At 35.6% G+C, this 21019-nt stretch overlaps 1 protein-coding gene across 15 annotated transcripts in view; it reads right to left on the bottom strand.

Annotated features, from left to right (window-relative positions):
- The window catches only part of PEX5L (peroxisomal biogenesis factor 5 like), a 622944-nt gene that overhangs the window by 478447 nt on the left and 123478 nt on the right, over positions 1-21019 (bottom strand). For 14 of the 15 annotated variants that reach the window (XM_072961582.1, XM_072961619.1, XM_072961629.1 and 11 more), the window contains one exon: positions 12432-12490. The exons of the other annotated variant lie outside the window; for it this stretch is intronic. The gene's annotated coding sequence lies outside the window, so the exon portion shown is untranslated. The remainder of the gene's footprint in view (positions 1-12431; positions 12491-21019) is intronic. 15 annotated transcript variants of the gene reach the window in all.

Consider the following 21019-nt stretch of genomic DNA (forward strand, 5'->3'; position numbering starts at 1 on the left):
TCTTGGTTATTGTGAATAATGCAATCATTTCTTAATGGTCCTCATCCCGATACATTATCCATACTGTTCCAAGGCTGATCTTCCTAAAACATTGATCTGATTATATATAACTCCACTGTTTTGAAGCCCTCAATGGTTCCACATGCCTACAACAAGAAATCTAGTCTCCCCAGTATGATATGTGAAACCCAGTGTCTGGCCTTCTTATCAACTTTCTCAACTTCAACATCCTATACATACTTTGTGTTTCAGTCAGGGTAAACTGTTTAAGTTCCTCAAATAGCATATTGTTTCATGCTCTCCTATCTTTGCACATAGTTTCCCCATTGCCTAGAATGTCTTTTCCATTCCCATACTCACCCACTGCAACATCCATTTACCAAACTTTTACTCTTCTTTACAGAACAGACCCAAACTTTTCTCCATTGTGAAGTTCCCTCTGATGTGCCAGAAAATAAAACCTCCTCTTCTGAGCCACCTTGATACCTTGAATAGAACATCCTGTTATTGCTCTCAACACATGGTATTGTAATATCTTTTCACATGACTGTTTCCTTTTTCTAGACCTAAAACTCCTTAGGATAAGAAAAGTATATTATTTGCATGGTTTCTCAGTGCTTAGCCAGCACATTGCATAGAGTAAGTAAGTCCATATTTTTGTTGAATACATAGTATATGAATTTTTTAAAATATCACTTACTTAAGAATAGTTTCCATATATATATTATATATATATATAAAATATATATATTTTTTAATCCTCACCAGAGCCCTGGGATGTCAGTAACTCATGGTCTCTGTTGTGGAACAGTTAGAGAGATTAGCGGCACTCGTTAGGGAGAGCAGTGGCACTACTGACAGGTAAAAGAAGTTCTCTCATACAGGTCTAAAGGTCCAGTGGATGGGTACTGTGTGGCTGACATGATTCACTGAGTAATTTAATGTGTTAAAGTAACTTATGTTTACTCTCCTTCAGGTTTGATTTCTATAAGGAAGTCTGTGCATATGCTGCCAGCAGGTATTTTTCTTTTCTCAGCTATTGAGAGACTACCAGCAGCCTGAGGTAACATTCTCTCTTCTTCCCAGAACATAGATCGTACTATACTGACATTTCTTCTTCACTGTTCAGTTTCCCCTACTGCCTGTGATCTTGAGAAAAAGAACTATATCATGTTCATTTCTGTATCCGCAGCACTAATCACAGTGCCAATATTTAGGGGGCTCTAATGAAATGTTTCTAGAAAAAAGGAGAGAATAGAAGGAGGAGTGGAGGGAGGGAGGGAAAAGGTGAAGGGAAGAGAAAGAAAGCAGTCATTCTTGCTTGCTAAAGTAAGAAATAGAAACATCATTTTCATTTTGCAGATGAGAAAACAAAAGAAAAAATAAGTGTCCAAGACTACCCATGGACTGACTCACTGGTCAAGCTAAGACAAGAACTCAACTGTCTCAGAGTCCAGGGAGCACATAATCTGGCGTCTGGAAAGGAGTAGGCCCCCACAAGTTGATATTTCCCTTCTCCTTCCCATTGAGACTCTCTGTCCTCTGATAGAGACAGTTGTGTGAAGCAGTTTTTTCTATTAATGAATAAAACCAGGGCTTTGCTTAATATGAGCAGAGAAACTTCAAAAGAAATCCCTTATTCACAGCATTCTTTCAAAAATTATTTACTGGTTCTCTTGTTCTTCCTCCATTCCAGAGTTCCATCCTTGCCTAGTAATGCAGAGGACAGGATAGTTGTAATATTAATAAGCTGAAAACTGTGAGAGGTCAGTGGAATATATTTCCACTAAAGCAATTTATAGGAAATGAAACCTAGGTTACTTCTTTCTTTAGCTATTACTCTTTTCAACAGTTAAGAAATTTCATTTTTAAATTATCAGAGGACATTGAAATTATGTTTCAACAATTCTTAGAGACCACATTTTCTTCCCAGACACATCTGCCCACAACATTCACATCCAATTTTACAACCTAGAAAAACACCCCTTTTCTGGGTTCCCAGAGCCTCCTCCAACAATATATTTATTACACTGTAATTATCTTTTAATCCATTGATTTTTTTTCCTACTAGTTTTTGAGCCTTTTGAGAACAGGGAAATATAGGGACTATAAAATATTTGTTTGAATCAATCAGGGTTGTATGTAAATATTTAATTTTTTGAATTTTGTGATAAAAGTACCTTCTCATTATATAATGTCTTCTCTCTGAACCTAATTTCCTCCTGTAGTTCTCTTACATTACAGACCATGAATGTATCAGGAACATGAGTTCAAGAGTGAGCTGGCAGTTACTAGTACTACAGCTGGATGATTCTAATCATTTAAGTATACTTTGAAACATATAAAACTTAATATGTAAGGTTTGGCCAAGTAAGAACAAAGCTTAGTGCTCCCTGTTCTAGTTAATTTTGATAAAATTAAAAAGTACCAGTAGTTCCATTATACCAAGTTCAAAATTAAGAAAGTAAAGTATAAGATGATGATGATAGATAACTATTGGATTTACCAGACCAGGACCCACTTGATTTCCACTTGGGGAACTGCTTCCCAACTCTGAGTTCACATAATTTTCTCAGGTTGGCCCTACTTCAGTACTTCAAGGGACTTCATGAGATTATATGAACCAGGCCCATGAATGAACCAATAGCCATGGTGATTAGTTCAGGGAAGAACCTGGAATCTCAGTTAATGCAAACACAGCCAATAATGAGAAGTGTATTGAAATAATTGTGAAAGAGAAGCTCTCTTTCTGTAGAAGTTGCTAAGACAATGGCATATATGTCTGAAAATGCTGGCTGTCACTGAAACAGGAAAGGACTTGCCTTTATAAGGAGCCAACAGTGAGTAAGACAGAGAGTAGCAGTGACATTGCTTGAACCCTTGGATATAGCCATACATGACACTTCAGTAATGGAAGCCAACAAATTTTCATTTTTGCTTGAGCTATTTATGTTTCCATGACTGCAATCTGAAGAGTAATGGCTAACAAAGTTATGGCTTTCTCATACTTTATGAAATAAATTGAAAAGTATTAAATCCCATCAGCCTAAATTTCTGGTCAGTTGCTAAGTATTTACTTTACTCCATTTTTCCTGAATATATTTCATTTATTGTAAGTCTGCAAACTCACTAATACATGTCCACAATTTATAATCCCAACTCTAAAATACTGCCTTATCCAACTAGAAATAATCTTTCATTTCCCTGAACCCTTAAAGAAGCATACCTTAAGGAAAAGATAAAAATACTTTCAACTTTCCAAATGTTTATATAGTTGTCTTATTGGATGAAATTACTGTGACTCAGCCAAATTTTAATTATCCACTTGAACTGTTTCTTGAATGATAAATAAATGGAACAGTAAACTGTTTTCTTATTTCAGTTAGTTTGTATTGTTGTTACCAAATCAAAACTTTTAAATCCAAATTTATTTCAGTCTCATCATTGAATTAGTATTGTAATTGCTCATTCTCATACTTAATAATTTTAGTTTTACTTGTAACTTAAATGTAATTTCACTGTCTGTATATGAATTGCTCTGACCTTATTTATGCATTCATGAACAGTTTATGATTTCCCAAAATACCCATGGGAAATAAGTAACAAACAATTGCATCCGCATTGTTTTACCTAGCTTTTACACAGTTCCTACCTTGGTGAACAAAAGTAGACTGTTTTAGTATTTGGGTTTATCTACACTACAGCTAGATTACCTGAAAGGTAAATCTTATAATGAAAATTCCTTAGAATGTGTATCATCTACACACATAATTAGCTTCATTATATCAATACAGGCTCATTTCCAGTAACTCCTTTCCTCAAATCTTATATTCAAAAAACACTAAACCACTTGCATTCCCTAAAATGTACCATGTGTTTTTTCCCTTCTTGCCTTTGGGCATGTTCTTCCTTCTATCTGTATGACTTCGTACCTTTTATCCACCCAGGAATGCTTATCTATCTTTCAAGTCTTAATTTAACTATTATCTTCTCAATGAAACCTACCAGATACCCTCTACATAGCCCAAGACAAAACTGATCATTTCTTCCTCTTTACCAGCACTGAACCTGTCCATGGCTCTATTATTATACTCATCCATAATGAATTACTTGTTCAACTGTTTCTTCAACCAAAATATGAGTTCTCTTTGGGAAGTGGACCAGATCCAATAGATAACTGTACATTCAAAGACTAGAATGTACCTGATACATAGTAAATACTCAATTCATGTTTGGCAAACCAATAAATACATTAATTCATGTAGATGGCAAAATTAATTTATTTATGTTTGATTCATTCAACAATCATCCAATTTTGGAAAAATGTATTTTATATTAATCAGTGTCCTAATTCTATTTTATAGAAAAGATTTAAACATAAAAATGAGATCTCTAAGCAACTTTTTAAAGTAAAGTTCTAGATTTCAATAGCAGAGTTTGAACTAAAGTCCATTAATTAAGGTTCTAGGTTAAAAAAAAATTTTTTTTGCTGTAAAATTTAAACGATATGTGTTTAAGAAGTAGTGTGGGTAATATGGCAGATAGTGTAAGAAGATCAAGGATAGTCTCCAAAAACAATGAATATGTAACACATACTTCTGGCATAAGAAATTTTTTCAGCTTGTAGAAAGATATAAACAACACCTCATACTGAAAAGATAAAATAATAAAAAAAAAACATGCTAACACATTGCTGCTAGAAAAATGGCATACTTGGAGGTTTCATTTTAAAGGCCACAAAAATAGAAGACTCTCAAAGTGAAAAGACATTAAAATAGAAATTATAAAAATTTCTTTCAGCAATTACATAGATGATTAAGTCAAGAGACAGATAAATGTTTTGACCCATCTATAATCTGTGACCCCCAAGACAGCCCCCCTCGAAATATAGAACCCATGCTTCCAGCTTCCTGTTGCATGAAAAGAATGTTAGATTTACCATGTTTTCTGACTGATTCTGTATGATTCAGAAACATTTATGCTGCCCTTGTCATTGAATAAATGTTTTCAACTAGGAAGAATGAATCATTCTGTTATTTTAAAATAGTTTTCCCATATATTTCACAAAGAAACAAATTTCTTGGAGTTAAGGCAATGTTTACACTTGACAGTTATAGTAAACTATGCCAGTAACATGTAGTTGACTTAGTATACACTGAAATAAAGGAGCAGGGTACCAATGTCCAAAGCCACGGCTTTTTTATTATTTGGATCGTATATGGCACATTTTTTCTGTTCTGTATCTAGTGAGCCATAGCATGTCTCTAGAATTCAGCCTTTTTCCAATTAGTCATCCATGTTGTTGAACTAACTGAGATTAAAATAGAAACAATTTGAGATTCAAGAGAAAGAGAAAATAGAATAGGAAGAAAGTTTATTTCAGTTTAAAATTTTTCCAAGTGTACATACAGCTTTGTCTAATGGCAGAAGCAATCTCAATCAGAAACATTATTTCTTTCTTTGCTCATTAATTAAAGCATTATATAGTTAGCATATCCATGAGCTGGACATTGTCCTGTGTTTGTAACGGAAAGGAAATGTAAAGAACATGCTTTTACAACACAAAGAAGAGTTACTGTATACAAACCATAATACTAAAAACTACCACATATCACCAATAGCTACTTATATGCTAAATTATTTTTATATATTATCACATTTAATCCATATTACAATCCTATAACTTATTAATTGTGCCCCCATTAACATGATTTTTTAATTTAAAATGTCAGTACAAATTTTTTTAGAAGATGGTAATTGATCAGCTAGACTAAATGTTTCACAAGCAGAGCAAAAAACACAGAGATGAAAACCATGAAGGAAAAGTAAAAGGCTTGGAGGACAGATCTAGATCTAGGAGACTTAAGAGTATAGAAAAATCAGAGTTCTACAAGAGGAAAAGGAGGCAGTTAATTCTACCTGTTGCAATTACAAAGTATACAAAAACGCACAGGAACGTCTATGAGGTTATAATTATCTTAGGGAAGAGGTGGTCTTCAAAGGATTAACGAGAGTTTAAAAGGTTAACCCATATTCTAGGCTGAAAGACCAGAATATACAGAGAAAACAGAAGAGGATTTCCTGTGTATGTCTGAGGAGTGGTGAGCAGGTCAGTGTGACTACAACACTGGCTACATGAAAAAATGACAAAATATGAATTTGCCAAGCAAGTACATTAGGGTTTTTTGTGCTAAGGGATATGAATTGTAGCCTATGGGTGAGTTGTTCTCAAACTTGAACGTACATAGTGATGTCCCAGGAGTGCTTATTACAACTCAGATTCCTGAAATCTAGCCCCACGTGACCCAAGAATCTGCATTATAATACTCGAGTGATGCTGCTATTCAGAAACAACGCTGTAAAATTGCTGAAATCATCAAAGATTTTTCATTAAAATGATGATGTTATCAGACCTGTGTTTTAGATGACTAATTCTGGCATCAATGTAGAGAATGAATTAGAATTGCAGCCTGGGGACTGGGAGATTGGGTTAAGATATCCAGAGGGCATTACCAAAGTTTAGTTGAAAGGTAATGAAAGCACTAGTCAGGGAACCAGCAGCAGAGACAGATGCTGGGGGCAGTTTTAAAAGATATCAGAAATTGAATGGGCAAGGCTGTTGGTCAACTGAAAGTTGTTAAGAGGCAGGAAGGAAAGAAAAAATAAAATGAAGAAAGCAAAAAAAAAGATCCTACTCTCTTAGGACAAGATTGGTTATTCTAAGGCCATGGCAGTGAGTAACCACCCAAACAGGAGTTAAAACTACTAGTCAAAAGATGACAACTTCCCTCTGAGAATAAATTTCTGAAAGTCATCCAATAAGTCTGACCCAAGAACCCATGCTTCTACAGCTAACTTCAACACACTCCTACTCTTGTAAGTCTTCTAAACTCTGAAATCCATGCCACCCCAAAGTCTGTCAATTTCTCCCATGCTTGTCCAAATGTTTGCTTTGCTAAGAGGGACTGCCTTGCTAGCTGTCTAATAACAGAGAAATGGTTGAATAAATGGTAGTATAATCCATACTATAACACTTTACCTAGTTCTTAAAAAGAACAAGTTAGATCTCTGCCTAATAAGTCTCTATCTAATAAATTAACCTGCTTGTTTTACTTACTGTGTGGTAGTCTTTTCCTTCTACAAGCAGAACGCAATGTAGAAAGTGACAGCTATATGTTAGACATTTTGCAAGATGCTTTCACTTTGAATCTTCATTTGTTTTTATACTCTCTAAAGTACTTTCGTTACTATTTTGCATGTGAGAAAATGAAGGCTCTGGTGAAGAAACTCACATAAAATCATAAAACTAATCTGATTCTGATCCAGGACTTGACCCCAGGACTTCTGACTCCAAGTCTACTGATTCTCTTGGATTTGAGCTTGATGGAAACTAGCTGAGATAGTAATTTAGGAAGAAAAGCAGATTTCAGAAGATAGATAATAAGCTCTGCCTTGTACGTGTTAAAGATGGAGTTTGGGAAAGGATATTGAAGAGAAAATGAGTAATAAACAGTTGGAAATATAGAGGAAATGTAGGAGAGAAATTGGGTCAGGAATGACATATTTGGAGGCAACTGTATTTCATGCTGATGCAAGGTTAAATGCTAGTCATTTAAAGTGATAGTGGACAGAAAACAATGGTTACCAGTGGGTAAAGTGGGTGGGAAGGGATAAATCGGGAGTTTGAAATTTGCATCTCCTGGGGAGTGATGGAAATGTTAGCTTTCTTGATTGTGGTGGTGGTTTCATAGGTGTATACATCTATCAAAATTCATCAAATTGTACATCTGAAATTATATGTAGTTTACTGTATAGGAATTATACCTATACTTTTAACACAATAAAGGCGTTAAAAAATAAAGTGATAGTTGAGGAGAAATTAGCAATGAATGAAAGAGAGGGGGGAAATTCATTCTTTAAAGAGAGAATCAAAGAAAATACAGTCACATACGAAGCTAGAGGAAAGCTGTAATAAAGGAAGATGTGATAGATAATGCTATATGTTACAGAAAGTAATTGAGGATTAGAAATTTAATGATACTACTAGATTAAAGAGCTACTACATCTTTGATGATTTCTATGAGAGTAATTTCAATCAAGTGACAGGAATATGGACCAGATCTCAATGAGTTAAAGAGCAAAATAATGGGAGAAAAGGAGAGACAATAAGTTTAGAGAATTCTATTCCTGGTAGTGAAAGGAAGACTGCTAAAGCAGAAAGTGGTTGAAGAGGAAAACACAAGTAAGGGAGTTTTCTTTTGTGTTTAGAATGAAAAAAACTCAAGCATATCTGTAAGCAAATGTGAAGAAACCAGTGAAGGAGACGCTTTAGAATTACGCAGCTGCAGAGATGGAGGGACTGAGCCTTTGTGCATGAACAGCTCCAAAGGTGGCTGAAGTGATAGATGGGTTTGCCACTGAAGGGGAGAAAATTAAGGGATCACCATCCTATTAATAAAGACAATCTATGCCTAAAGTTTCTTTAATTTTATTTAATCAGAACAGTTTTTCTCAAGGTATATATTGAATTTTTGTAATAAGAGGTATTTATGTCAACAAATTAACATGGGAAATTGTTGGAGGAAAATTAGATAGCATGGAGAATGGCAGGAAAAGGTTTAGGGGCAGGGGAATTCAAGACCAAGGGAAAAAATGAGGAGATAAGCTTTGTGTATAGGAGCCAAGAACCTGTGAAAACAAAGATAACAATTACTCTGACAGTCATTATGATTTTGGACTAATTCCTTAATTTCTCCATCCCTGAGAGTTTACAGACTAATTATTAGCTTTCCCAACTATAAAATTATGGGGCATGTCAAGTATGGTACACCTAATCGACCCGTAGAATACTAGTATTTGCCTATCTGCCTCAAGAGTAAGGCACTGAAATTAACTGCTCAGAGTTTGGGGGTGTACACAGTGATGAATCTGAAAGAAGCAAAGAGTTAGAAATTTACAGAGAAACACTCTTCATCTGAATATATTAATGGTTTTAAAAATATATATTGTTTTCACTAAATCCATTTGTTCTTATTCACTTCTCCACTTCATTTTAAGTAATTTTATTCCATTGTCTCTATGCTTTACAATAAAACTATCCTGTAAAAATTTTCTTGCAATTTACTTTTTCCAATTTCAGCGCAGTTCATTAGAAAAAAAATCCACTGACAAAAAAAGGTTTAGTGTTAGAGATTCATCAATTTAAGTTTTCAGACAAAAGCAAAATTTTTCATAAATGGACTAGAGCCATTATTAAATAGTAATCCATTAATTGCTAGAAGGAACCAGAAATGGAAAAGTGATTTGCAGATAAAGTGATTTAAAGCCAAATAGATTTCCTGAATAGCACACACACTGTCAGTGAGTGCGAAGACTTCTGCTTAAATTAGAATTCTTTGTGGAATTCAGTTTAAAGAGAAAAACCAGAAATGGAACCATCATAGGAGAACAAGGTCATCTGATTTATGTATAGCTTACTAAAGTTGTGAATGCATTCACTTGTTCTATGATTTGCCTTGGTTTTATAACATTTTGCATGTTATTTGTAGTAAGTTTAAACAACATAGACAGGCAAATCCTAAGAGGTTACATATTGGAAAAAGCACTGATTCAGAAATTTCAGAGAGAAATAATTATTTGGTGCAATGCTACTGAATTGGCAGTGGCTGTGTTTATTCGATAACTTTTAGTTTACAATACTGCTTGACAGCTGGGCAAGTGTTAAAAAGATTAAATCCTTGTGACAGATGAAATGATTGACTTATCTGTGCCTCTATAGCTATAGCTATAAAAACAAAGCCAATAAATAGGATGTAGCTCATAACACTGCATTTTGAAGAAAAAATATTTTCTCTTGTAAAGCAGGAAAGTTCAATTACAGAACCACTAAGGAAGCATATGTAATTCCATCATCGGTGGGTATATGTGTATAAGTGACACTCATTTAAGAGATCACTTAATCATCTACCAAACAGTTCAGTCACTAAATATTTACTGAGTGCTAAGAATACAACAAGCATTGTTAGAGACTGGACTTTCAGATAGGTTTACTAGGCAGAGTCATTCCTTGAGAAGGCACCAATAGATCATTAATATTGTCTATTCACGTGAATGAACATCATCTTTCTCTGTTTTAACAATACCTGAAGAAGTTGTTTACCTAAGGACTCTATAAGAATAGCAAAAATAGTTAGTTGAGGAAAAATAAAATATAACAGTCTAAATATAATTATAAATTAAATTTTTGTAATTATTTAAATGAGTTTGATTCTTAACTCACTGATAAGGATACTTCATTCATCTCTGGGGTTTTGATATAGTACCAAATAATAGGCAGTTATGGTCATTTCTCTATTCAGGTTCTGGTCCTGATTCTGTAATTTGTTCTCCTCCTCTTATTCTTTCAGTGTGTCCTATTCAGAATTCAAGAACAATCAACCAATACTTTCAGAACAGCTGACATGTCAGGTACTGTGCTGTCCCCCAAGAAATCAAATTATATTTGTGATTGTCTGAGTTTCTTGATCTATCGTATTGTTCATGCCAGATTTATTGATTCTTTCTTGGTCATTATTTAAATAACAGTTAAATACACCTTTCTATCTCTCTGCAAATACTCTGGGTTTAGGTGGTAGATACAAATGTGGGGTTTTTTTTTTTTTTTGTTCCTTTGTATGTCTGTCTTACCTGTAAAAGCATAGTAGCAGCTGTTAATTTTTTGGTCATTCCTTTTATTCATACTGCCCTCTCCTTACTCCACCTGGTCCTAGTCCCTATTATTTTAGCCCAACCTCTTTTCTCCTTTCCCCTTCACCCTTCACTTCATCTCTCCAAATTCACTGCCACAGACAGATTTCTGCCAGAGATCCCTCTAGGCAGGGCCCTGTCACCCTGCTTCTCACAACTTCCTAACAGGGAAAATAAAAAAGCCTTAGGGCTGCAGCTTAACTAAGCTCTTATTTAAGACTGAGTGTAATTCTCTCATGACTACTATATATGTGTTAACTTAACAGCTAAAATATCAAATAACTTAGCTTTATCTTAGGATGGCAATCAACCAATCAACCAATCAACTCAAACTTCCACCTTAAAACTGAAACTTTTATAATGGTCGAAAGCCCATGGCACTAAATTGAAGTCTAAGAAGAGCCAAGGAAGATAAAAATCTGCAAATTTAGAAGATAAAATGGATTACTATGAAGCTGTGCCAAATGTCTATTCAATGTGGGTTACAAATTAGAAGGGAGCCCATTCCAATAAACTCATACTGAGTAGTCTAAGAATAACGAAGAAAAACCAAGGAAAAAACATTTGACTTGAAATTAAAGCTCAACCCAGAGTAGTCTGCTTTTCCCCTGCTTCTCCTTTTTAAAATGTATTTAAACCTCGATTAGCAGGCCTTGAAATAACCTTGGAGACATGAAATAATCACTGCCTCCAATGATGATCCTGTTATCCAAAATGAGAATCTTATTTACCCTTTTGTTAAAAGATACTTATTGAATATTTTATCAGTTCCTGGGTTGTGCTGTAAGGATCCAATAATGACGCAGTTACAGGCTCTGCCTCTGGAATGAGCTCATCCTTTGGGATCACATGTGAAGAGAGAAGCACAGAATGCTGTGAGTATCCCTGGAGATGGCACTCAACTCAGCCTTGGGAATTTACCTACTGTTTCCCAGAGGAGAAAACATCTAAGCTAAACCCTGAAAGACGAGAAGGAAATAAATTAATCTTACTCTTAGATCTTCGAGATTCCCAACCTTGATACTACTTTTCAGACATTTTAATATGGAGATGAGAGAGATAAATAAAACTATTCTTTTCTATCCAATATCACCACCCTGATCAGCACTAACTCTTTTCTGCCTTCTTCCAAAAGTAGGAACAAGAGAGAAGCAAAGACATGTTCCGGGAGAAAGTTGAAAGTCTCTTAAACAACTTTCTGGAGCAGGTTATACCAAATTATAGAGGAGTTCTATGTTCCTGAAAACACACACACACACGCAAGCAAATCCCCTATTAAAAGTCAAATACCTGGAAACTTACAAAGCCAGTCTAAAGAGGCATAGTTGAAAATACAAATTGGATACTGGATACTGGGTTCCTGGGTTTGGCACCAAAAAAAGAAACTGAATACTGGGCTTTGTAAAGAATAATGTGAATGAATGGTTGATCTTATACTACAGACATTATAAAAAGGAAAAGTTTTGTTATTCAGAATTAGCTTGAGCCTCTTTCTCTAAAGTTCCTAAAGTTTTGATGTGTTGCTTCTGCTTCACTGTAATTTTCCTATTCAGAAAAAAATTGTAGCTAGCCATAGAAGCATTAGTAATAATAAATGTTATAGTAGTAAGCTCAGATTTTTAAAGGTGAAACTTTGGTAGATAGCACCTCCTCAACACCCCCAAGAAAGATCTCTCTGAACTTACCTAAAGAAAGCTCGACTGATAGATCAGTGACAGGCGAAAGTACAAATGAAAGATGATCCCTGAGAAGACAGTGTTTAAAAAAATGTATCATTCTCTCAGCCACATAAATGTCTATTATCATCCTGGATTATTTCAACAAACAGTACATCATCCCACCTTTATCCCATAACAAATTCATCCTGCTGACCTTAAAACTCAATGGTCCTTTAAGCACCTACGCCTTCTCAACTCCAACTTCCCTACTTACCACTGTGAATCCATTATCACTCAGAGTTTCTACAAATTAATGATCCCTACATCAAAATTTCTCTTTCTGATCACCTCTCCTTCCACAAATCCCCACTGACTCATTCTGCTGAGTCACTTTTTACACAAATTTAACACTGCAACCTCTAAATCCTTAGTCCCTCCAAATTCTTCCAAGCCTTCTGAAGTGAGGAGGAGGTTTGGATGTGGTCACTTCTCTCCCATGCAGATGCTTTATATACAAACCAAAACTAATCATCTTTCAACACAAACCTGCTATTCCTTTGATTTCCCCTATCCTTATAAATTACTAGAAGCTTGCTATATGCCAGGGATAGATTGAGCACTGCAGGTAGAGCAATGTCATCAGTCAGCGTAAGCTATCTGATACAACAAAAAAGCCCAATTTCAGTAGTACTAAGAACTGCACAGCTTAATACTTTAAAAAATCACCACTGTTTCTAGTTAAGAAAATCTACAAAAGGACCCTCTGAACTTTTGTTCATTCATTCATTCTACTATTTATTAAAAACATACATTGAGAGCCTAATATACACAAAGGATGAAAATATAGAACAAGGCTACTTCCTCTAAGAAACTGATAATCTGGCATTTGTTCACCAAAAATGTATTGTGCCATGAATTATGCTAGGGATTTAGGAATATAATAGCTGATAAAACATGACAGCTGATCTCAAATACTTCATTGCTAATGGGAAAAATATTTAAGTGAATAACTGGAATGCAATTTTGTTAATATAGAATGAATGTACAAATGAAATAAGGAGAAAGTGGGCGATGCATGGTGAGCTGGACTTTTGCTCTATAATTAGAAGTGTTTGGAATGTTAAAGAAACTTTTTTTTTTTGTAATCCTAACCATAAAAAAACTTTAAAGTAAAATTAAAAGGTAAAACTATTTCATAGTCCTTCATTCTTTACTTTTCATAAATGAGATGGTTAAACTACAGATCTATCTCCATCCCGCAAAAAAGCAGGAAATGCAAATTCTGCAACGGTATTCAGAGGGTAAGAGTCAGGAAGCCCAGGACCCCAGGTCTGGCTTGGCCAGGTTTAGTCAACGTGTGTTCTGGGGCAAAGCTGTTTAAAACTTTAATTTCTGGGCTGAAAAAACAAGGGAGTTAGACTAAGTGATGTCTAAGGTGTTTTCCATTTCCAGTATTTTCTGACTCAGCTCCTAACAGGTTGTCTTAGTGTTGGGGAGGGGTTAGCTACAGGAAGGTTTATGTGTCCTATTACATCAGTCTTACATCAAAATAAAGGCTTTATAAGTTGTGCATAAAAGATGAAGTTATGTACATCTCTATGAACAAATGGTCTATTCCATAAGCTTATTCATCTGATGAAAGAGTTCTATAATCTGCTTTGCTGAGGTTCTTTATGCAGAGTTAGAGCTGCTGGGTAAAGTAGAAATCCCTGTGTGTAGTAATTCTTTGGTATAAATTATATATTAGAAAAAATTTTTAATTTACTCTATGATCAAAGGCCAAAAATATCAAATTCAAGTTCAACAATATTACTGCTTTCTGGCATGACTGATCACAAATCATAGGTAATTTTATGAATCAATTTGGACTTCAAATCAAAAGAACTTTTGACTGACTGTCCCCACAAATCAGTGTTTAAGATTTACATTCCAACTGATTGTATATTCCATTTATATTCTGATGGAGGCTCAGGTTTATTTCAGACATAGACATTCTACTCTGATAAAGGAATCATCTGATCATGATAGTCTAATAAAAAGACTGAAAGCCTCACTTAGTCCCTTTCCCAAGCTCTTATTTCCTATTTTACATAACTTACTCCTTTGGGAAACCAGATTTTAAAATATATTACTACTCTGACCTTTTTCCAACAAACTAAATTGTCAACTATTTCTGTAAGATATATTTATAGAAATGTTTATAAACAAAACTAATGAACCAGAAAAAAACAAGATGCTAATAAATTCTATGTTTAATGATGAGACACAAAAACACATGAAACTGTAAAAAAGAAAAAAGAAAAAACCACTGGCATTTATCTAGTTTCCCTAATTTAACTTGTATTTTAAATAAAGACATATAATACCATAATTTACCAACTGGACTAAAAGAAGACACCTAAGTTCTTGTCCTAATAATGCCCCAAATCTAATGATTACAGAGAGTTTCACTATCCGCCTTTTACAGTCTTTCAAAACACTGTCCATAGAGGTGTATATAAGTACATTAGTTTTAAGTGACTGATTGATTTAATTCCGAATTAAATTTTTCATGAATGATTTTCATGAATATGCTGAATAGCCCAGTAGATGAGATCCGTATTTCTTACTTTAACATGGTCAGCTTCAAAAGGATGTGCTTGGCAACGCAGAGAAAATTGCTTTAGACAAGGTATAATATCAAGGGCAAAAGAAGGTGAAATATGGAAAAATTAAGTGGAATTTTTAACCAAAGGAAATATAAAAACTGAAGTGGCTAAGAATTTAAATTAACTAACAGTTCCCTTCTGTATTACTCCTATCCCTTGACTTCCCAGCCCCACCCCAGTTCAGTAGCAACAGCACTCATTGTCTCAAGAAGGAGAAAAAGAATATTTATTTTTGGCTTTTGAATTTCAAAAACTTGGAATCAGAGGACAAAAGGAAAGAAGTATGATGAAACAATCCATAGGAATCCCAGTAAAGCTAAAAGATTTAAAAATAAGCTAGAAAATAAATAATGATAATAAATAAATAATAAAAATAAGGATTCCTAGGATGGAAGAGATCAGAGGGGAGAGACCCTGCCTAACACAGAGGCCCAGGTGTGTTTGGATGAATCTTTGCTCCAGTTCCTGGGTGAGTCCTGAGGAAGCAGCAAAACTCTAAGGTTCCCACGTGTCCTGTGGTGGACATGCAAAAGAGATGGCTGTATGAGGGAGGTGGGCAGCCTTCAGATGGTGTCCTAGATGTCCCCGTGACACTACAGGGCCAGGAGCATAGAATGTTTCCTGTGTTCCCGAGAGCAGTACAGAAATCGCTCAGGGAGCCAGCAGCTTGGTAAAGGGTAAGAAGGGACCCAGAAGTTACCAGCAGGACCAAAGAGGAACGAGATCGTTCTATCAAATGTTGATGTGGGCACCTGACACTATAAAGGGCCAGATGTGGTTTCCCAATGACTGGGCCCTATGAAAGTGTCCCAGAATTTATATTCAGTGCCAGATAAAGGCAGTTACTGAGAAGGAATGCCACAGTGACTGAAATTATGGTTCTACCTTTCCATTAAATTGATTCTCAAATTAGAAATTTTAAATCTTATAGAAAAATAAAATTAATATTCTTGTACAACTTTGTTTTCTTGGACTGAGAGGTACCAGCTAAATGGGATCAACCCTGTCTGATTCTAACTTAGGTCATGCATTGGATTCAGACGAGAGCCTAAGTGGGGAGCACATGCACTGATCAGAGACATGAGGACAACTGATGACTTCCCTCCCATGAGACTGGAGCAGGGGAGTGAAGGGGAGGAGCCACAGTGATTTGCTGTAATTCCTAGCTCTTCCTGGGACTTGCTCTCAGAGCTCCTACGCATGTACTCCTGTGTGCCTCTGGCTGGGCTGCAGCCAAATTTGAGCTTAAGCATTTTACAGGCATTGTCTATTTCCTCACTGCAACCTGTTTCTCATTGAGAGGGTAGAGATAAGGAAATGGAGGCTTAGAATGTTACATATTCAAGTTCACACCATTACCAAGTGAAGATCTGAATCTGAGTCTCCCTGGCTCTGAAGCCTACGCTATTTCTAACCCCCAAGTTGACTCCATCGCAGGAAGTAGTCAATTTTCAAGGAAATATAACTGGGGGGGGGGGGGAATACTAGCACTAGATTTCAGGAGATCAGATTTTTCTACAGGGACATGTAAAAGGGGACTTTTGACTTTGTGGGTAGGATGAAGCCAGGGAAGGATTTTTTCCTATTTACTCACTCAGCCAACAATTATTTTTGAGTACCTATGATACGCAAAGTACTATACGCCAAACAGGGTTACAACGGTAAGTCCCCACTGCGGAAGGCACTCAAAGGCTAGACCCCGACTCAAGGTACATCCTGAGGACCACGCCCGTCCCTCCTTCTCTCACTGCTCTACTCTGGAGACCAGAATAGCTTTACAGCATCTGGAGCAACAGGCAGGGAGAACAGGGAGCACACGCACTGATCTGAGGAATGAGGACAGTTGATGACGTCCCTCCTAACTCATTTCCGTACCTCTAGCCTCTCCCCATCTCCCATCCATTCTTTCCTCTTTCTGCCAGGAAATACTGTTTCTAATACATATATTTTACCAGTCAAAGTATACCACTTAACTACACCACTTGCTTGCCAGATCCCATATGATGAAGTTTACAGTCTTTAGCATGAGATCAAGGCCCTTCAGTATCTCTACTGCCCTCCCTCCTCCAATCTGTCCTGTTTCTCAGATACCAGCACAACTCTAACTCTTCGCGCAAGCTGTTCTCATAATCTAAATGCCCTTCCCAACCTCCTGTTTTGTGCATTCCTCAAATGTCCTCAAATTCTAACTCCTCTAGGAAATCTTTCTGCTTGTGAAATCAATAATTCCTCCCTCTGATTCCACATAGCAATTCCTCCACATTTCTACAAAAGCACTTACCTCATCAGTTATGTCAAGTGGGCAATACTGATCAGAGGGAGAATTCAGAGGGGAAAAAAATCCATGAGAGTGGAGGAGGTAAAAGCATTAGAGTTAGTTAGAAGAAATGGAATATGTAAAGTCAGTGAATTCAGAGGAACACGTATAGGTCAGCAAGATCTTGTGAAAGAATAAATTAAAAATAAAAAAGAGGGAGAAGTTGAAGAAAACTTAACAAATGCATGACCAGAAAATTAAGGTGCCCCAAGAACACTTTTAAACCCCATGGAGCAGCTGGGGCTGAAATTCTCAAGGTCCACATTTAGTTTTCTTGGTAACAGACATCTGCGCCATGCCACTGGCATTCTGATGGGGAAAACCACACGCAAGTAAATTTATAACGAGAGGTGGCACTATACATAGTCTAGTTATTATCACCTTTTGACAAAGGTCTGGAGAGAGGTTTGGAGGCTTTTGTGCCAAAAACAATGATTAGATCCTAAAGGATGAATTTTGGATCATGTATTATAGTAGAGCTCATTTCAGTCTGCAAGCTCAAGATATTTTCTGGGAACAGGGCATATCTATTGTTTCTCCATGTGCTTTGCTGATGTGGATAATAAGTCAACTATTTCTTCCATTCCATGATGTCTCGTCTATTCTACTCATCAGCCCTACTGATGGAAAAAACTTTAAACTAGAATTTTTAAATTGACATATAGTCAATTTACTGTGTTAATTCCTGGTGTACAACATAGTGATTTAAATAATATATATACATATATATTCCTTTTTATATTCAGCAGCTGACGCAAATCTTGCATCTGGATCACTGGACTGTCCTAATCAAGGACATCAAAATGAGAAGGTGGCTAAACAGAGTGAGACACCTCATAAGATGGCCTGCCTCTCTGACAAGGGAATATAGAAGAAATCTCTACGAATTGTCAGCAATAAAAGGCTAAAAAACAAGAGAAACTGAATGAATGCCAAAAGGTTTAAGAGGTGAGAGTGGGGCAATGCTGTGCTTTTATTGACCCTCTCAGAAGAAACAGCCTAAAAAAAAAATGTTGGTTCCAAGTAAAGTGTTTTAAAGTAAAAAATTTTGAAACTCTAAGTACAATGCTAATTATAAGACAAAACCTTAAGCTCTAAAGGAAAAAAAAACCTTTTTTTTTTTTTAAATGTGGTAGTTCAAATCTTTCTCCTTGCAAATAACAAACTCTAGCCTTTGAGACTATGAATGTACAAAAGAGAGCCAACTGGTTTCAAATTAATCTTCAGGGATTCATTACTTTGAAATGGGAACAACGTATCCATTAGCAAAACTACAGTGATGTATTTCTGAAACATTTTTGTAAAACAAACCAGGTAGAAAGATTCGAATTTGGGATATGCTTATAAGAATTTTTAAGGCTACGTTTTTGGTTTTGGTTTTGGTTTTGGTTTTGGTTTTTAACTTTCAGGACAGACCTTTGTTCCCAAGTACACTGAACTGAAATGATCTTGAAACAACTGCTCTGTTGGTCTCATGTTATAAATTGACTTATATTTTATATCACTTTTATGTGTGTTAGGCTTAAGCTTGTTTTTAGAAAGGTGATATTAAATAAGAGTACAAAAGTGGGTAAAGGTAGAAAATCTTCCTATAACACAGAAATGCATGGCATTATATGTTTAACAGTGGTTATCCAACAATTATTCTTCAAGGCTGAAGTTTGGGGAGATAATTCTTTGAAGATTATTTTGTATCTTGGTTTGAAGCTATGGAATCTGTGACTTCTAAATGAAAAGGAGTGCTGGCCAGCCCTCCCAAAATCTCTAATAAAGTATGCTTTTTAAGAGATATATATAACTACAAATTGGAAAGACTCTTTATTTGGGAAATTTAAACTTTTAAAATATTAAAGCCTTTACAATAAAAGCTAAAGAGTGTAAAGATGGCAGAAATGTGTATTACACCAAAATTAGATAAATTAGATTTTATTTTAAATTGAGGATTTCTTTAGCTGAACTTTCAACTGAATAGATGTGTCTTTTTTTGAAGGGAGGGAAATAGATTAATTTGTATGGATTTAATTTTTAAAGGAAGTAATATATGTTATACAACTAACTTTTATAGCTAACTTAACTAGTACAAACTTGATAATGTTCTACTATACTCTCCAACAATTTTGAATACAGAGTACTCAATATAGAGTAATATTTTTCAGAGGGAACTCAAATTAGAAAAGATACTTGCACCCCAAAGTTCATAGCAGCACTATATTCAATAGCCAAGACATAGAAACAACTTAAATGTCCATCAACAGAGGACTGGATAAAGAAAGTGTGGTATATTTATACAATGGAGTATTATTCAGCCATAAAAAAGAATAAAATAATGTCATTTGCAGCAACATGGACAGACCTGGAGATCATCATTCTAAGTGAAGTAAGCCAAAAAGAGAAAGAAAAATACCATATGCTATCACTCTTCTGTGGAATCTAAAAAACAAAACAAACAAAAACAAAAAAAGAAGATACTGATGAACTTATCTACAAAACAGAAACAGACTCACAGACATAGTAAACAAGCTTATGGTTACCGGGAGAATGGGGGTGAGAAGGGATAAATTGAGAGTTCAAGATTTACAAATATTAACTACGATATATAAAATAGATGAAAAACAAATTTCTTATGCATAACACAGGAAACTATATTCAATATCATGTGTAACCTATAATGAAAAAGAATATGAAAATGAATATATATATATGTGTGTGTGTATCACTGAAACATTATGCTGTACACCAGAAATTGATATATTGTAACTGACTATACTTCAATTTTTAAAAAGTAATGTTTTTGGTCAGAAAGAAAAGAGGGGGCAATATAATAGAAAATTACACTCAAGTATAATGATTGGATTCTTTCCAATCTGGAAGTGAGATTAACACAAACAATAATACAACTACCACCACGGTGCTATGAGATTTGACTTAGACTGACATGGAAGCTCACTTGTCCAGAAACCTTAGTGAGGACCTCAGATTCCTGCATTCTTCCAGTGGGAAGGGTTGTGCCTGCACTCAACTCTCCAAACTTGTGACTCCTTTCCCCCAAGCAGAAGGGTCTGAAACTTACCACCCGCTCTAAGCTCTCCGGGTCTAGGGCAGTCAAACTCACAGAAATCTCCTGAAAATAACTAAATTCAGTCTGCTTGGCATCCCAGATCTGCACCTCCTCCATCCTACTCCCAACTGAGAAGATTGCTTTCATGCTTTTCCTCTAAGGAGGAAGCCTTCCTAGCCTAGAATGTTACCTTCCTACATTGTGCCCCTGGCCCCAGCTTGCTTTTCTAGATAGGGGTCTGTGTGCTCCTTCACACTGGCTCTTGGGTCCTAAATTTCCCAGTAAACCTTTTCCTTAACCTATACCAAGTGATGTTAAAAATTTGACGTTAGCTACCTTGTATAACAATCTTCTAAGGACATTCTGTACACAAAGAACGACGGCAGTCTGTGGTGAAAGGTTTATACAATAACCCTGCTGGCATGGAAAGAATATAGATTATTCCTCTGCCATCATCTGCACAACTACAGTCAATCCTCATTATTCACAAATTCCATATCTGCAAATTCACCTACTCATTAAAATTTATTTGCAGCCTCAAAATCAATGCTCAGATTCTCTCATGGTCATTCATGAACATGCACAGAATAGA

The sequence above is a fragment of the Vicugna pacos genome, chromosome 1, assembly GCF_048564905.1.
Source record: "Vicugna pacos chromosome 1, VicPac4, whole genome shotgun sequence".
Lineage (NCBI taxonomy): Eukaryota > Metazoa > Chordata > Mammalia > Artiodactyla > Camelidae > Vicugna > Vicugna pacos.